The 17,500-nt window shown below is 36.7% G+C and overlaps 1 protein-coding gene across 1 annotated transcript in view; it reads left to right on the forward strand.

Moving 5' to 3' along the window:
• The window catches only part of ple (tyrosine hydroxylase ple), a 536,948-nt gene that overhangs the window by 238,912 nt on the left and 280,536 nt on the right, over positions 1-17,500 (forward strand). The window lies entirely within an intron of this gene.

The raw sequence follows: 17,500 nt of genomic DNA on the forward strand, positions 1-17,500 counted from the left end.
CTGTTGGCAGTATCAAGGGTCCTAAGTAGCACTCCTTCGGCCTTGCGCGCGTTGTTTTCCGTCTTTTACTTTCCAACGACTCCCTTGGTATGTTTCCTACCTAACGTCTAACTCCTTTAACTTCGTCTTACTTCAGTGTTCGTCCTCATTTAAGAACAAAGTCTTCTGTTAAAGATTTTAATCGGCTGCATTTCCAAGAGACACGAAGAAAACAAAGACAGTAGGAAATAGAATCCAGTGCATTTGTTAGGGACCTTTAAGTGTACCTACTAAACGACTTTCACCCAGCTTAGTCCCACCTTACATTATCCTTAATCAAATAATCCCCCATTACTTTTCTTAACCTAATTTATGTCCAGTGGTCTGGTGCTTCTACCCCAACCTTATCACATGGATAACCCCGGAACCACTTTTTTATAGACATGCTAAATGTGAAACATACTATTTCGATCATTACTGTCGTTATTATTACCAAGGAATTAAAACAACAGTGTACTAACGTAAGGAAAACAGGACAAAACGGTAGTTACATCTGAAAATCTCATCCACTTTTACTTCAGAAATATATATATATATATATATATATATATATATATATATATATATATATATATATATATATATATATATACACATACATACATACATATACACTATATATGCACACACATATAGTAAATATATATATATATATATATATATATATATATATATATATATATATATATATATATATATATAATTGTTAAAGTAAAACTGGATGAGACTTTCTGTAATGAGATGGAACTACCGTTTTGTCCTGTTTTCCTTAAGTTAGTACACAGGTGTTTTAATTCCTTGGTCATAGTAACGACAGTAATGATCGAAATGGTATGTTTCACATTTAGCATGACTAAAAAAGTGGTTCCGGGGTCATCCATCTGATAAGGTTGGGGCAGAAGCACCAGACCACTGGACATGATTAGGTTAAGAAAAGTAATGGGGGATTATTTGATTAAGGTAAAGTAAGGTCGGACTAAGCTGGGTGAAATTCGTTTAGTAGGTACGCTTAAAGGTCCCTAAGAAATGCACTGGATTCTATTTCCTACTATCTTTGTTTTCTTCATGTCTTTTGGAAATGCAGCCGATTGAAATCTTTAACAGAATATTTAATTCTTAAATGAGGCCGAACACTGAAGCACGACGAAGTTACAGGAGTTAGACGTTAGCTAGAAAACATACCAAGGGAGTCGTTGGAAAGTAAATGACGGAAAGCAACGCGCGTAGGGCCGAAGGAATTCTACTTAGTACCCTTGATACTGCCAACAGTGCCCCGTACAGGGCATACCATAAGCTGTGCCTTCCATACGGTACTTGATATGGGAACTTTATGCTTCTGTTACACAAAGGTTAGTTGGTGGTGGGTTGAGATTAAACTGGCCTTATACAAGTATGGGTCCTCCCCTTCATCGGCCCCAGTTGTATTGGATAAGGTGCTAAAGGGACAGGAAACCCTAGAATGAACCTCTGCTGGACTCGTCCAAACAACCAAGGCGCAATATACAGAAGTTTCCTTGCTGATCATTCTCTCTGCAATAATTTTGAAAGGAAATTGACATGACGAAGACGAGAAAGGTTTATTTCAGGCAAGTCCTGTATTTATATTGTATTTCCTGGAGTGTGTCAGCGTAAGATAAAAAGATAAGTGAATGTTATTCAGCGTGCATTGAAATGAACAGAGCGATTGCAAATACCCCAGAAACAAACTGAATTGCATCTATTTGGTTTCCTCTGTAAACAATAGCTTGCAGGGAACCCTGACGTTCCCACTTGCTATTATTCTCAGTGTTTGGTTTCTCCATTACCAAATAAATCGCAAGAAGCCTCAATGTTTTGTTTCAGTATTATTGGTAAACATGTTCTTTGTATGTTCACTATTCGGTGAACATGTTAGACTATTTTTCATTCCCTTCGTCGTTGGAATATTTGTTCATGGTACAGTCCAGCATATTTATGCTTTTCATCACCAACGTCGTCATTTCCTGTCAGACTTTGGCTTTGATATTTTAATCCAAGTAAGTAGTGAAGGGGGAATGATAACAATATCAAAAAAAGAACTGTTGCTACGGAAATGACATTACTAGATTGTATCACTAACAATAATAGCGACAACTACAGGGATAACACTGAAAACAAATTTAATCAGAAATATTATTAACATTATTAGTAATTAAAACATAAGTTTGACGTGTACAGAGAGTCCGTGGAAATGACTGAAAATCCTATATTTTTCGGTCACACAAATCAAACTAAATGGCGCACATTTATCTTTTTCTCCTTTTTCCGATATTGTAAAAAGATCGTCTGATCCCGGACTATCATTAACAATATGCCTATCGAAAAATCAGAGGAAAATATATTTGTTTGTGAACTGAATACATTTTATTTACCGTAATAAACATAATGCTCGGGAAATGAAAGCTGTTTTCATATCTCAGTGAAAAAGGATTTTTCTGTTAGTGGTGTTTGAGTATAATAAAACATGGTTACTTTTCTGTGTGGCGGAAACTTCACTCCAAAAATAACTAAAATGGAAGCGTGTTGGTATTCATGAATAACCGAAAATAATTTCCGGAACTCATCTATTCCTAGGACAAAGAACAAGCAAGCATAAAGAATAATTGTCTCCATTGTCTTAAAACTAGTTAAAAATTAATGTTGCATAATAAAATGGAAATCGTCAAGCACTCATCTACGCACGTGATGTTTTGCACACGTCAGTTAAGATATTTATAATGACCGTAATCATTAAGTTGTGGTTTGAACTGAAGAATGGACGAAAAAGATAGTTATGTAATTTATGTCTGCCATTCGTATAGTCAAGATGCTAGGATAAATTTTTTGGCGAAAAGACAAAACGCTCAGTTGAACGTATGCCAAACAAGCGATTCATAGAGTAGTTTAATGTTTAGTCTCCTAGGAATCCATTTTATAAATTGTACCTGATGTGTACAATTTACGTTAATCGACGTTCTTAGTGACTATGTGAAAATATGTTTATTCATTAGGTGCTCCAAGTTTACCTTGAATACGCCTATTGTCATTTTTTCCTGTATTACTGATCTATATTCAAGCTGGGAGAATGCGTGATTACCATTAATTTTTTTTTATATTATTTGACATAAGTAACTCATTTTAAATTTATTTTAAAATCATGAAAAGGTACAAAAATAAAGGACACCTTACTCTGAAAGGGGATATAAAAATATTCTAAAAAGGCTTTATAATGATTTTCCAAGAAATCATGTAATGTCAATGAAACTTAAATGAAATTTTGTTGTATAACAACAATTCTCGCCTCAAGGTTATTCATATATTCTCGTAGCACCAGATAGGCAACTGACTGGTCTCTCCTGACGAGAATCCAGCATAACCTTCGCTCATTCCATGATAACATGATGCATACAGTTTTCCAATGCTTGTCAAAAACTCTCTCTCTAGTGGCGGCTGCCGACTTGTTATCAGTCTGTTTGTCATACGTCGGCAAAACGGTCGCTGACTTTAAGTTTACAACATGTTTTGCTGTATCGTGGACGCACCTTTATGAACAATTTACAATTGCCAGTTGATAGTGTTTCACTGGTTATAAGCTTCTTATATGTAATGAGAACATAATCTTCGATAGAATTGGTACACATTTATGTTGTAATCCGGATTATATTACTATTTTATGGTGGAAAAAACAATACGAACTTATTTTGCACTCACACTTTTACGATTTTGTTATCTGAAGTGATAATATTTTCAAGAAAAGTTTTCCTTCTGTAGTCCTCAACAATTACACATGTTTTGTGACATTGAAAATTAATTCAGCTCTAAATCTTATTACTCTCGCATAACGAAAACTCAGGTTTATCGAGACTGTTTACTGTTAGAAAGTGGTGTTGCTCTTATTTATCCACATTTTGAGAGCTATTGATTTTAGAGGATTGAGATAACAGAAAAACATTGCTAAATTTATAATGAAAATTCTTCAGCATAACTTTTACTACCTACTGATGGGGCTTAAAAATGTTCATGTGGAATATTGACTACAAATCTTCCTTTCCGTTATGATCGGTGAAAAGTTTCAAAGGTCTAAATTTGAAGGCTACATTTATTTTGCCTATACAGGTTGTACTTCCTTTACTTCTGGGAAATACATATGCATTTTTTTGCATGAGAATGACGTCAAATACTCTTTTCTGCTCACTTTTCCTTTAAAACTAAACTTAAATGTCTTCAGGGAACTCGATCATTAAAGAATTGTTTAAGATTTTATAGTAAAATCTAATCTAGGTACATTTCCGTCCTGCAATTCTATTTCAAGAATTTTATGATGCATGATTTTATTTTTTCGAAGAAATCACTCTCCTGTTCATTTTTTCTGCCAATAATGACTTCAGCCGATGGCTTATAACCTTGAAAAAATATTTAGAGTTCATATATATTTATAAATCTACCCCAGAAGATTCCAAGCCCCAGGCTGATATACTAATAGCAACAACACTCATCTACCGAAATCAAATCAACTCTTTTGAAGAGCCAAATTATAATAAATATCTGACGATATAGCCTGGTGCCTTCTACTAACCAATGACTTTCCTGGAACATCCGAAGAGCGATGCATGTTGACCGACGGAAATGGAATGTCTGTTGTCAGTGTGTGACTCGTACCTGACAGTATCTCCGTCATCTGGGAGACAATGAAATGCAGTCCGCGAAGGAGGATACATGTTATGTGTTCCGTCCAGACAATTCGTATCACACGTTGTGAATGTGTACATTAATATTATTATATGGTGCAAACTAAAACGGTTCATTAAATGGCTCTGCAAGTTTTTACAATGTATAATGTCGATATGCTGAAAACAAGTGGTAAACATTAAAAGAAAGGAAATTAATAGTTATATATTAGATGAACAAAACTATAGAACTTAACGAATTAATTAGTAAATGCATAAATAAATAGTCGGTGCGATGAGGGTATTGACAGTTAATGTGGGAACAGATTAGTGTTACGAGAAAGCCGCTGAAGGTCATTGGAAGAACAGTCGGATAAGTACCAGAAAAACGTAGGTAACAGAGGCAACTCTCAGACGGAGTGATGGAAGGACACTTGAAGGAGAAAGTATCAATTAACTTACAGACATTTGGTAGCCCCTTGTCCAGAGGTCCACATCAGGACTTTCATTTACTTCAGCAATAATTGCATCAATTTCGTGCAGCCACTGTAAGGGTTTGTGTTGGCAAAAGGCCTGCGCAATCTCTACTAATTTTCAAGTTGCTGAACCAATCCTACAGAAGAGATTGCCATCCATTGTGAGAAAGCTTATGCTGTCATAAGACCTTTTTAATCTATACTGACCTACACATAAAAACTTCTGATTCAATCCTAATGGAATGAGAGACGAATGAAGAAACGCCCTAAATATAAGAACAATAATCCAACTTAGATTAAGCACAGAGTTTAAAACAAATCTCCTAACGTTATATAAGGAGGTATAACCATTATTTTCAGTATTTGTGATCAGTACTTACAGGTGATGCAATTTTAACATACAGTAGATTACTTCGATAGATAATAACCAACCAGGAATGGCATAGTTTTTTGTAAAGGTACGGCGCAACAGGGTTCAAATGAAACGCATTTCCACAATATACGGAAAAGAATTCGTCAGTTGTCTCTCTACAGCAAATATTCCAGTAGTTGGGATTTCATCCGCGTCTGGGGAACTTCGCAATCACGAGAAATCGCATTATCGACTTCGAAATTCCAAGCATATCCCGTCACTCCGAAGTCATGTTGATGTGTTTCTTGTCCTTCCTCTCGTATGCAAAGGCCCAGACCAGAGGAAAAGAAATATTAGATAAATAAAAAAAAAAATAAAAAAAAATGAATAAAAATCATGCAGGATCAGTTTGACGGTTTTGGAGTGAATATTTAATCCTTAAGCACACTTAGTCACTTATAGTGCAGCAGATTGCTGTAAAAATCGTTCAGATAGTGAAACAAGCATGAAATTTGGCACAAACATTCCTAAGACTACGCTCTCTTAGAAAAGGGCGCTGGCCACCTGAAAATCAAGATGGCGGCTATTTTTCAAAATGGCCGCCATCTATGTTGAGATTCACTGGTTTGGGAGCATCTATTGGATGGAATATGCCAGTTTTTTTTTTTTTAAACCTCGACTTTTAGGTTATAAAAATGTTCCATACCACACATTTTATTGAAAACCCTTACTAAATGAATTGTAACCAAGATGGCGTACAAAATGGTTGCCATAAAAGTTTTTTTTTCTATCCACAGCGCTAGCAGACATAGAGACCAACTGTTTTTATTTAATGGTATATTCATGTGATCAGACAGTTTAACTAATATGCTATTTTCAACTGAAATAGTAATGGTATGGTCACATACAACATTGTGTCTAAGACTGTAACCATAAAAAGAAAAGAAGAGAAATACGGACTAAACGCAACCAATCTTTGTATAGGTCTCTCAACCTACACCTTTGAAAAATTCGAGGATAAGAAGGTAGGCATAGCATGACACGTTGGATGCTCAAGCTAGATTATCTACTGAAGAGAGGGCAATATTTATCTAGACTTCACATTTGCAAGTGCACAGAGCTGTGCAGGGAAGACCCAGCTTATAGCACTTGCACCTTTCCCGACAGCCTGCTTTGCATCCACATTTGGTAAGCTGTTGGCAACTCTTGGCTAAGGGCGAGTTGGTTGTCCAGAGGACTTGCCATGCTTCACCAGACTTTTGCCATCCCCACTCAGCAGGGTTCTCTGGCTGTGGCTGACACTGGGTGGCCTGCCCCACACACAACCAGCCTGGTACGCAGCACGCTTGGTGTGTTGGAGGAGAGCTCCTGGTTGGTGGAATGGCCTCATATGCCCTTTGTTTTCTGGCAAACATATCAAGTCTAGCCTCATCCACAGTGCCAGCAGTGCTGGATCTTTCATACATAAGTATGACAAACCTCTCCAGGACCTTCAGGTCACTCTCTTCCACTCTGAGAGGGTAGTGACTCAGTTTGGAGAACACAGTGGAGGCCTCTGGAAAGATGTTCCATGTCTGCCAGGCGGTCTTCTTGCCCTTGCTCCGGAAGGCTGACACTGTATCACAGCCTGTGAACGCATGGAAGAAGAGCATGCCATTCACCTTCTCCTGGCCCAGAGAGTTGCACAGGTCATGCACAGCAATCCAGCGCAGGCTCTGGCCTTGGCCAAATGCCACCCATAGCTTCTCTAGCCCTAGATTGTGGAGAGTGGAGAAAGCACTGACTGCAACGACAAGAACATCTGTGTCATTTGCTTTAACCGTGATGGTCTTGGCTCCATGTTCTGTGGCATATTTGGCATGGAGAAAGATGCGGGTGTCAGCTTCCTCATGAGAGCACTTTTCCAGTCCCTGAAGACTAGCCTCATGAGTGCTGAGGACAGCAGACCCTTTCGTGGCAATGACAACATTTGTGGCAGACATCTGGGCAACTTTGTCTGCCAGGAACTGGAACAACTCTGTCTTGTTGGCATCGTGTCTTAGGAAATTGCGCCAGTTGGATGGAATTGTGTTCTTGTCTGTCACCTTGCGCCTTCCTCCTTGACCACGTTGGAGCCTGGTCTCAGCTTTGAGGCTGGATGTATTGTATACATCAAATACAAGATGTGATGATGTGTACTTGCTGCTATAGGATTGTATCACAGGCAAGAAGTCGCAAAGTGCATAGCCCTCAAAGGTCTTTCCTTTCTTTGGTGGCAGGCATGGACCAAAGCTGATCCATCTACAATGAGGACATCAGTCTTTGGTTCTTTGTCTTCTAGTGTAACATGACTCTCCAGGACCGAGGTCAGCTGAGACTTCTGACATGTGTACAGCCTACCACCCTCACTAAGGGAAGCTGGGAATGTTTGATTCTCGTGCTGGAAGAATTCCTGCAGATCACATTCACGGCTCTGACAGGATATAAATAGCTTTGAGAAAAGCTGGCAATCCTCCTTCAGAAGTTTCTGCTTTGACTGTTCTACAGGAGCAGCTTCTTGCCTGAAGAAGTCAGTTCTGTTCTTCTTTATCGGCTCATAGAAGGAGACTGCATTGTTTGCCAAAGAGTCTGAAAACTTCTGAAATTTAGTGCAGCCTCTGTCAAGGTGTGTCTGTAGAAGTTCTGCTGAGCTGGGGTGGGCAATGTCTTTGTTGTCAATGGAATACAGATCCTGGCTCTCTTCCTGAAAAGGACTTCCCAAGTGTTGCAAAGCCAATGACAGCTTGCTGACTCTCTCCAAGAATGTCTTCTGCGCATGAGGTGTTTGTTCATGGTGTGTTGTCTGCTCATTAGACTCCTTACTTTGAACCTCTGTTTCGTATGCAGACACCAAGCGGATGATCTCTGGGCCAGCCACCATCCATCTTCTGAGTGCTGACGGATCTTCAGTCAGCCCAATGGCTCCGCCATCAGCCTTTATAAAGGCATTGGTCTGCTCCCTCTTTGTATCGGGAGTAGCAGTTGAACTGCATGAGCTGTGCAATGGCCTGGTCTGACTTTGATGCTCCAAATCGTAACTGTGACTTGATGTCAGCCCCATGCTCAACCATCCCTACAAACTGGAGCAGGAGAGGAGGCACAGAATTTCGTACACAAGCCTCAGAAAATGTGCCATCAAACCGTGACTGATGATCAAGTATAGACTTTCTGAGAATATTTGCTGCTTTAGCAATGATAACTGCCTCTGAAAGATCAGATGATTGAGCAAGTGCTTTTCCCACATCCTTTTGAAATGCAAGTAATACATCTCTGCCAGATTTATGAGCCTCAAGTTCTGGAATTTCTGCCAGAAGTTTGTCTTTGAGTCTCGTGGAATTTACACTTGGTGACTCTACACCTAATTGTTCCAGACGTTGTTGGTAGAGGTGGCAAATATCTGCCAGCCGAAATGTGACTGGATCATCTGAACAAAGGTTGTTTTCAACAATGTATGTCATCAGTTCTGACAGAACTAGTGGATACACATCTGATTCTGACTCAGTGCTACCTTGGTCTTTCTCAAGGCTCCTCAGGTAGGACCTTTTTCTGTTGTAGAGGGCACAAAGACAGGCATGGTGATACTTAAACTCCTGTGCAATGACATCCCCACCAGTCAACTTAGCAAGGAGCTTGCCATCACTAAGTATCTCTGCACATTCACGCAATTTCAAGTCAAGGCCCTTAGTACTAGCCTGTCTGAGATCAGATGCAGGTGCCACTTTCTCACAGAAAATGCAAACTTCATTGTCATGACTGGTTCGGCGCAGTTTTGCACGACTAGTCTCAGTGTTGCTGGTCTGGTCATTGGATTGTCGCTTTCTTGCACGGTCCAGTTTAGTGTTGTTAAACAACAAGCGACAGTTCACATGGTATTTTGCTGCATTTTTCCTGAGAGTGGCCTCTATGCCATCACCTTCATCCAGCCTTGCTGGATCCATTATCAGTGGCATTTCATTAATTTCACTGAACATGGGAATGTTCCTTGCCAGCATTGTGTACCCATCATGGTCTAGGACATGATGACTTGGAGGTGATGTCAAGTGCTCACCTCTTTTGTCCTTCTGACAAAGACAACACAAACTCCAGTTTGTTTTTCTACTGCTCAATATTGGATTGGCATCACATTCTGCCATGATTTCACTTTTGATTAAGGCCGAGGGGTTATCCTTTTACCACCTTAAACAAAGCACACATTCCTGTATGGGATTCAACTAGGTTCGGTCTCCCTACACCTAGCCCGATCATTCATCCAGTGCCATTTAAGTCCCGTGTGATCTGTACACCATCCGGGTAAGTACATGAACCATCATGTACAGCCCCATACCCTTGGCTCGGCTCTCCCGCACTGGCACATCCTGTCTATTCAGGTGCGGCTATCTAACTATAGCTGGTCTGGGGCTGTTAGAAAGCATTTGGGACACTAAACTAAACTATACTACAACTACTAGTCTAAGACTACAGGATTAGTAAAGCTGGATTAGCTGGCACTGAACCCCATGCTGAGTTACACAGCAGTGATGTCACCAGTGTGCCCTGGTTGTGTGCAGACATACACTCTTTTACATTTATTAATTTTCCTTCAAAATTGATGAGTTATTCGAAAGAGATGGCCTCATTAGGATCTAAAACCACAGAAACCAAGATCCATGCTTAAAACGATAATTGTTGAACGGGCATTATTTCTCATTATAATTATTGTTTCTACCTTTTCTTGGCAGCCATATAGCCCCCATATTTAAAGGTAAACTGTACTGGGAAGCTACAGAAACATAATATTCACAAGAAATAGTATGGAAGAGCTTTACCATATTGCTAGAAGCAAATACATGCCATTCTAGTGAAAAATTAGCCAAAATCTGTCGATACTGGCCGCCATCTTGGAATTTGGCCGCCATATTAAATTTTTTGCGTGGCCAGCGCCCTTTTCTGATAGAGGGAACTTTAAAGAGCACTTGTGCAAAATTTCATGCTTGTTTCACTATCTGAACGATTCTTATGAAATATGCAATTATCTGCTGCACTATTAGCAGTTAACCATGTGCAAAAAAAATTCTAAAAAAAGAAAAACAGTAAGGTATGCAAATTGAATTAAGTTGGAATGACAAAAGTCCACGAATAGGGAAAAGACCTTATCTAATGTATGGGATTTTTGTAATGAGAAAATTTTGTTTAAAATTCTGCTTTTTCAAGATTAAGAGAGCCATATTTCATAGGTATCGGATCTAGCAATCTTACCCGATTTCATATTCCTTTTAATAAGCATACTGATTCATTGATTTCCCAATGTCCGTCACACGAAATTATCAATATGACTACGAAATTTGAACGCTATATGGACTCATATGTTTCACGCCCGTCACTGCCAGAAAACGAGATGAAATGATATAGAATGGACAAAATTTGAACAATTTTCCTTTTCCCAGTTCTATACTTAACCAGAATTAACAATAAACGGTTAAATAAAGGATATACTAATCTTTAATGTTACACATGGCATCGAATCTTATCAGGAAAAACCTGCCAGACAAAACAGTAACATCAACGACAGAATATGTGACATTATTTCAATCAAAACATTTATTTTCGCTTAGTTCAATTATATCTGTGAAAACCATACTTGAATCCTTAAATTATATTTCAAATTTACTTGATATATAAATCATTGGTACTAAGTACTGTTGCTATAATTTTTTTAACGTTGTTTGGAATGGTAAGCATATTAATATAAGTAACCAATGAAGTATTTCTCCGCTAATTGCTGCCTCTGTCAAGAATCAAACTCACACATTCATGGCGATGAATACTAGGAGATCACTAAATACAACAACAATTAAGTATTAGGTTGGCAGTGTGAATTTTAAAGGAATTAATGAATATTGGTGTTTATAAAATCCATGTTAGTATGCACCAAACGGGTCATTTATACATTTCTTTATTATCTTACACCTCTACGTGGTAAATGTGACGCCAGATAAGTTACAGTCAATGTTGATTACGTTCTCGTTTCCTGAATTTTCTCACAAAGAACACTTCTCACAGTCTTAATGTCGTCCTCTCTGCTAAGAGACATGCTACATTCTGCCACCTTTTTTTCCACGTGAAGTTTTGAATTACTTGCGGGAAGGACAAGACGAAAAATGAATCGAAAAAAAAAAAAAAGGAAAATAAGCGTGGGAAGGATAAAGTACGAGAAGGGCAAAAATCTGCGCGCACGAGAACTGGGAAAAAATTATATTCTGAATAAGTCGCAATGGGAGCAGAAGTATATAAAAGAGAAAGAAATGACGAAGAAAACTAATGACGTTCAGGAAAAGATGCCTTCCGGGAAACTGAAACAAAAAGTTGAGGGAAAGATATTATTCAGAATACGACAAGCACGAGAATACTGCATTGTTAATGGCTGGATATATCGCAACGGGACCTCCTGGGAGAACAAAAATTGAAAATTATTCGCTAATATCTCATGTGGAAAGTTGCGCAAAATGGAAATAATTTTTTCGCTTTTTACTTTCATATATCTCTCAGTGTTTTGTTTTCGCATATTCTCTCTCGATAAAAATATCCGCCTTGCCGCAAGAGTGGAAATACTAAAGGCTTATGATATGCGATAATTATTGATGGACTAAAATATTAATAATTTATTACATACATATTTGTTCTTGGTACGTTTGGGCAGTACATTACTAACTTATGAATTGCGTATTGCTAATAGACCAAAATTATTGATGTACTCAAACACTAATTATTCATTACGTATTTTTCTCTTGGTACATTTGGACAGTACAGTAAGAACGTTTAAACTGGATATCTAATTACTAATACGAAATTTATAAGCACGTCAATGTAGAGGGCACGCCTAACTATAAATTACAATTTATGAGCTACTAATGGTGTATGCAACGTATTTTCTGACAGTCATGTATATTTGAGTTATATGCCAGATTAGGCGCCCAAAAATCTGGAACGTATTATGGCAGGTGCCAGTACGTGCTAGAGTTCTGGGCGCCTAAAATTCTGGCACGTACTGGTCCATCCCAGAATACGTGCCAGAATTTTGGGAGACAAAAACTATGGCACGTACTGGCACGTGCCAGAATGTGCCTGAATGTTAGGCGCTCAAAATTCTGGAACGTATTCTGGCGCATGCCAGAATTTTGGGCGCCCAAAATTCTGGCACGTGCCAGAATTTTAGGTGCGCAAAATTCTGGCACGAACTGGCACACGCCAAAATACGTGCCAGAATTTGGGCTCCCAAAATTCTGGGACGTATTCCGGCACGTGCCAGAATACTTGCCAGAATTTTAGATGCCCAAACTTCCGGCATGTATTCTGGCACGTGCCAGTACGTGCCAGAATTTTAGGCACCCAAAATTCTGGCACGTATTTTGGCACGTGCCAGTAGGTGCCAGAATTCTGATCGCCCAAAATACTGGCACGTATTCTGGCATATGCCTGTATGTATGTGTATATATATATATATATATATATATATATATATATATATATATATATATATATATATATATATATATATATATATATATATATATACATATAAATTGTGTATACTTTTGGATGTATTCTTTCTTGCAGATATCTTTAGTAGAATGCTGGTGCACTTGCGGGTTCTTTTTCATGACGAGAATATTTCCTTCATTTTCTATATATTCTTACTTTTTCTTCCAAATGTCAATGTTTTGGAGGAGAAAGGAAAATTAGTACGTTGTTCCATTTATTTTCTACTACCGACATCTGTTTTCGCCAATACTTTATGGTCTTCCTTTTCTTTCAGAGTAGGACTTACCATTATATATATATATATATATATATATATATATATATATATATATATATATATATATATATATATATATATATATATATATATATATATATTTATATTTGTATATATATACATACATACTACATACACACACACACACACACACATATATATATATATATATATATATATATATATATATATATATATATATATATATATATATATATATATATATATATATATATATATATATAAGCGAATCCACAGGTAAAAGACAGGTAGAAGTTCAGTACCAAGCGCTTTCACGTTTATTGACGCATCGTCGGGACACGAATGAGACACGAATATAAAGAAGGTTACAAAGTAAACAAAAAGAACAAGAATACCAGATGGTCAACTGTCAAAGGGTAATAAACAGAAAGTTAATCCGAGATAATCCGGGATCGAGCTGTCACAAACTGAACCTAAGACCAAACAAAAAGAAATACTAAAGTTTAGGCTTACAAAATCCAAAAACATGTATGACCTTGAATACCAGATGGTTAATTGTCCGAGGTTAAAAAGAAAAGGTTAATCCACGGCAAATCCGGGATCACGCGGTCACAAACTAATCCAAATATATACTTAACCATAAGGCAAACGGAATCTTACCCATTCAAATTGCAGAAAAATGTATAAAAATTAATATTAATTTTGCTTATGTTTATCAACAACTTTTTTAATTATTAAAGCATCAAGTTTAAATAAACCAAGACTTAAATTTAGAACACTTTGATTATTTGACTTAATAAAACAAGATTCGATGATATTCCATTTAACTGCGTCATATGATCTAAATCTCTCATATGTACGAATAATGCATTCGATATTTGGCCAGTTCTCACAGAATATTGGTGTCGTTTGATTCGTTGTGAAAGTGGTTTTCCAGTTTGTCCATAATATATTTTATCACATTTTTTACAAGGAATTTCATAGATGCAGCCAGAAACATCTTTAGGAGAATTTTTTATCACTAAAATCTTAACATTAAAATTACTGAAAACAACATTTATGTTGAAAAGCTTTAAAATTCTAGGAATTTGTAAAAACCTTTCATCATACGGCAGTTTGAGAATATTATGCTTGCTGAATTCAAGTTTGTTATTAGTTATATAATATGTTTTCCTGGCTCTCTTCCATGCTACATCTACAAAGGTCCTTGGGTATTTAAGTTTCAAAGCAATATCATAAATAGTTTTGATCTCAGCATCAATGAACTGCGGGCTACAAACACGTAAAGCCCTTAAGAACATTCCAGAGAAAAACAGAGAATTTAACATTTTGATGGTGATTGGAATAATAATGAACAAAAGAGGCAATGTTAGTTGATATTCGAAAGACTGAAAAGGTGAAATTTCTATCATGTCTATGGACAGTTACATCAAGAAAATTCAAATGACAATTTCTTTCTTCCTCTACGGTAAATTTTATAGAAGGGACTAAATTATTTAGCTTAACGAGAAATTCCTGGAGATTTTCGTGAACTGGCCAGATACAAAAATGTCATCTACGTACCTAAACCATATAATTTTCAGGGCAAAATTCTTGGTAAGAATTTTGTCTCAAAATATATATATACATTATATATATATATATATATATATATATATATATATATATATATATATATATATATATATACACACATATATATACATACAGTATATATATTATTCAGTAGAGATGTATGTATGTATATATATATATATATATATATATATATATATATATATATATATATATATATATATATGTACAGATAGATATATTGATAGATAGATATAAATTAGAATACATATCACATCTCTTTTCCACCTACTCTGTAACCAACCACCTTTCTCATCATTATATTTAGTCCCAAATGCCTATATGAATCAAGTTCTTCTAATCTTCTACCATTCTTATTAACATTCTTTGTTCCCTATTCCTGATTTCTGTTTACCCTCATACCTAAGATTTGCTCACGTCTACACTTTCTTTTCTTGCAAACTCACTCTAGGTTCTACGGTTTCTCTTCACTGTCAACTGTCAGTACGGTATCAAACTCTCCCTTCTCTGTTTATTCCTCAATTTGTATTCTAACAACTTTGTAGCTGCATTTACTGTCCTTTTTCTACATCTCACATTTCTCGACTTATTGTAATATTGGACAGCCATGAAGCATAACTTTTTTTTACCTCATACCCACTTTTATTTGAAACCAGGCACTCTCCCGGTGACAGTGTGTAACATAATGCATCTCTAATGTAAAAAAAAATTGTTAGTTACTCTCAACAATTACCTTGATACATTACACCGTTAACTGGATACATATTGCCTCTCTTTAAACTTTAAACTTTATCATAAACCTTTTCTAGTTCAGTGGAACGTTTCATGTTACTTTTATGCATCTTTTATAAATGTTTTACAACAAATACTTTAACCGCATATTTTTTCCTTACCGAAATCGACACCGTTCTCCTACTTTCAGTCTTATTTTATGTTTCACCAAATGTCTTCCTTTGTAAATTAAGAAAAAATATTTTCCTAAGCTTCTTCAAGTTGTTTTTGCGATCTTTATATTAATGGAACAGTTATTCCTTTGACACATTCCTTACAAGTCATAGTCTGCCACTAGCATAACTGCACCACAGCATTTTACCCATCATCCTATCTAATTTTGAAGTCTTTCAGTTTTTAAACCTACTAATTGCTTAAGTAAACTCCAATAATATTCCCTACATTACAGACGAACTAATTTTAGTCTAACAAGTATCATTATCATCACAAAGAAAGCCTTCTGGAAAGCTGCTCTAATTAAAATTGTAACCAAACTAATTTGCCAAAACTAGATAATGTACTTAAATAATGCTTTTATCTTATTTCATACGCCAAAAAAGCCAAAGCTCTACCCATGGTCAGAAGCTTGAGAGAAACATAATTGTCTATAAGTTTTAATAACAAGAGAGAGAGAGAGAGAGAGAGAGAGAGAGAGAGAGAGAGAGAGAGAGAGAGAGAGAGAGAGAGAGAGAGAGAGAGAGAGAGTAAAAAGTACCCAGAGGAAAGTGTATATTTATTTTTAGAACCTATACTCTGAAAACCAGCCTTCAATAATTTGGAGATCCGCTTCACAGCGTTAATTATTCGTTTCTCTTTACACGGTTGAGTCCTCCAATAAACCTGCCACGATTGTCAGATGAATTCCACCGAAATTCAATCTCAGGGACATGCCTAGGCTGTGAATAAGAGAAAAACAGGATGGCCATAAAAAAGTAATTTAAAAATTTAAGTGCACCAGACGGAGATACCGCTATTTTTTAAGAATATCAACGTTAAATAATTAAACGAAGTAAATTAAAAGCCTGCAAAGTAACTTAGAAGTGAATGACCGAGGCCACGTGCCTTGTGACTCACTTACCAATTCTATTCAGCTTCATATGTTTTTCTGTTAATGTTTTCAAAGAAACCGTAGGGGAAATTTTCCAGGAATAAGGACAGTTATAAATCTGGATGTAATCTCTCTCTCTCTCTCTCTCTCTCTCTCTCTCTCTCTCTCTCTCTCTCTCTCTCTCTTCATACTGGAGTGTTTATTAAGTATCACATGTATCTTAATGAATTAACATACAATTCTTGGTCTTTAAAAAAAGTGTGTCCATAATAGTTTGTTCCTCATAGTTTTGAGAGTCCCGACATTTAGAGGTAGTTTATTTCAGTTTTGTTCTTCTTTAAAGATCCATCGATAGAAAAATAAATATATAGTTTGATACTTTCCTTCTAAGAAAGCAGTTCCATCGTTCATTATTATAGGGACATGTGTCACATAAGAGAATCGCCTGAAAAAGGAAAATGAGGGACCTCTTTCCTTTGACAAATCTTTCAAGGAGTTAGATGCAGTCGCTTGCGAAATTCGAGAACTTTCTCTCCATATTCGAGATTTGTTTCGTTAATATTCCTCGCTCTCTCTAATGCGTTGCACCCATATGCAAATGAGATTTTACTGCTATTTAAATACGACGCATTCCCTCCTCCTGACGGTTCTAGCTTTAATTACAATAGTTTGTTAGCAAGTTGTATGAGAGAATCTGAGTCTCGGAGGCGGGACATTTTAATATAATTTCTTTCTTCCTTGGCTTCTCGTCTCCTGTTA

The sequence above is a fragment of the Macrobrachium rosenbergii genome, chromosome 18, assembly GCF_040412425.1.
Source record: "Macrobrachium rosenbergii isolate ZJJX-2024 chromosome 18, ASM4041242v1, whole genome shotgun sequence".
Classification (NCBI taxonomy): Eukaryota; Metazoa; Arthropoda; class Malacostraca; order Decapoda; family Palaemonidae; genus Macrobrachium; species Macrobrachium rosenbergii.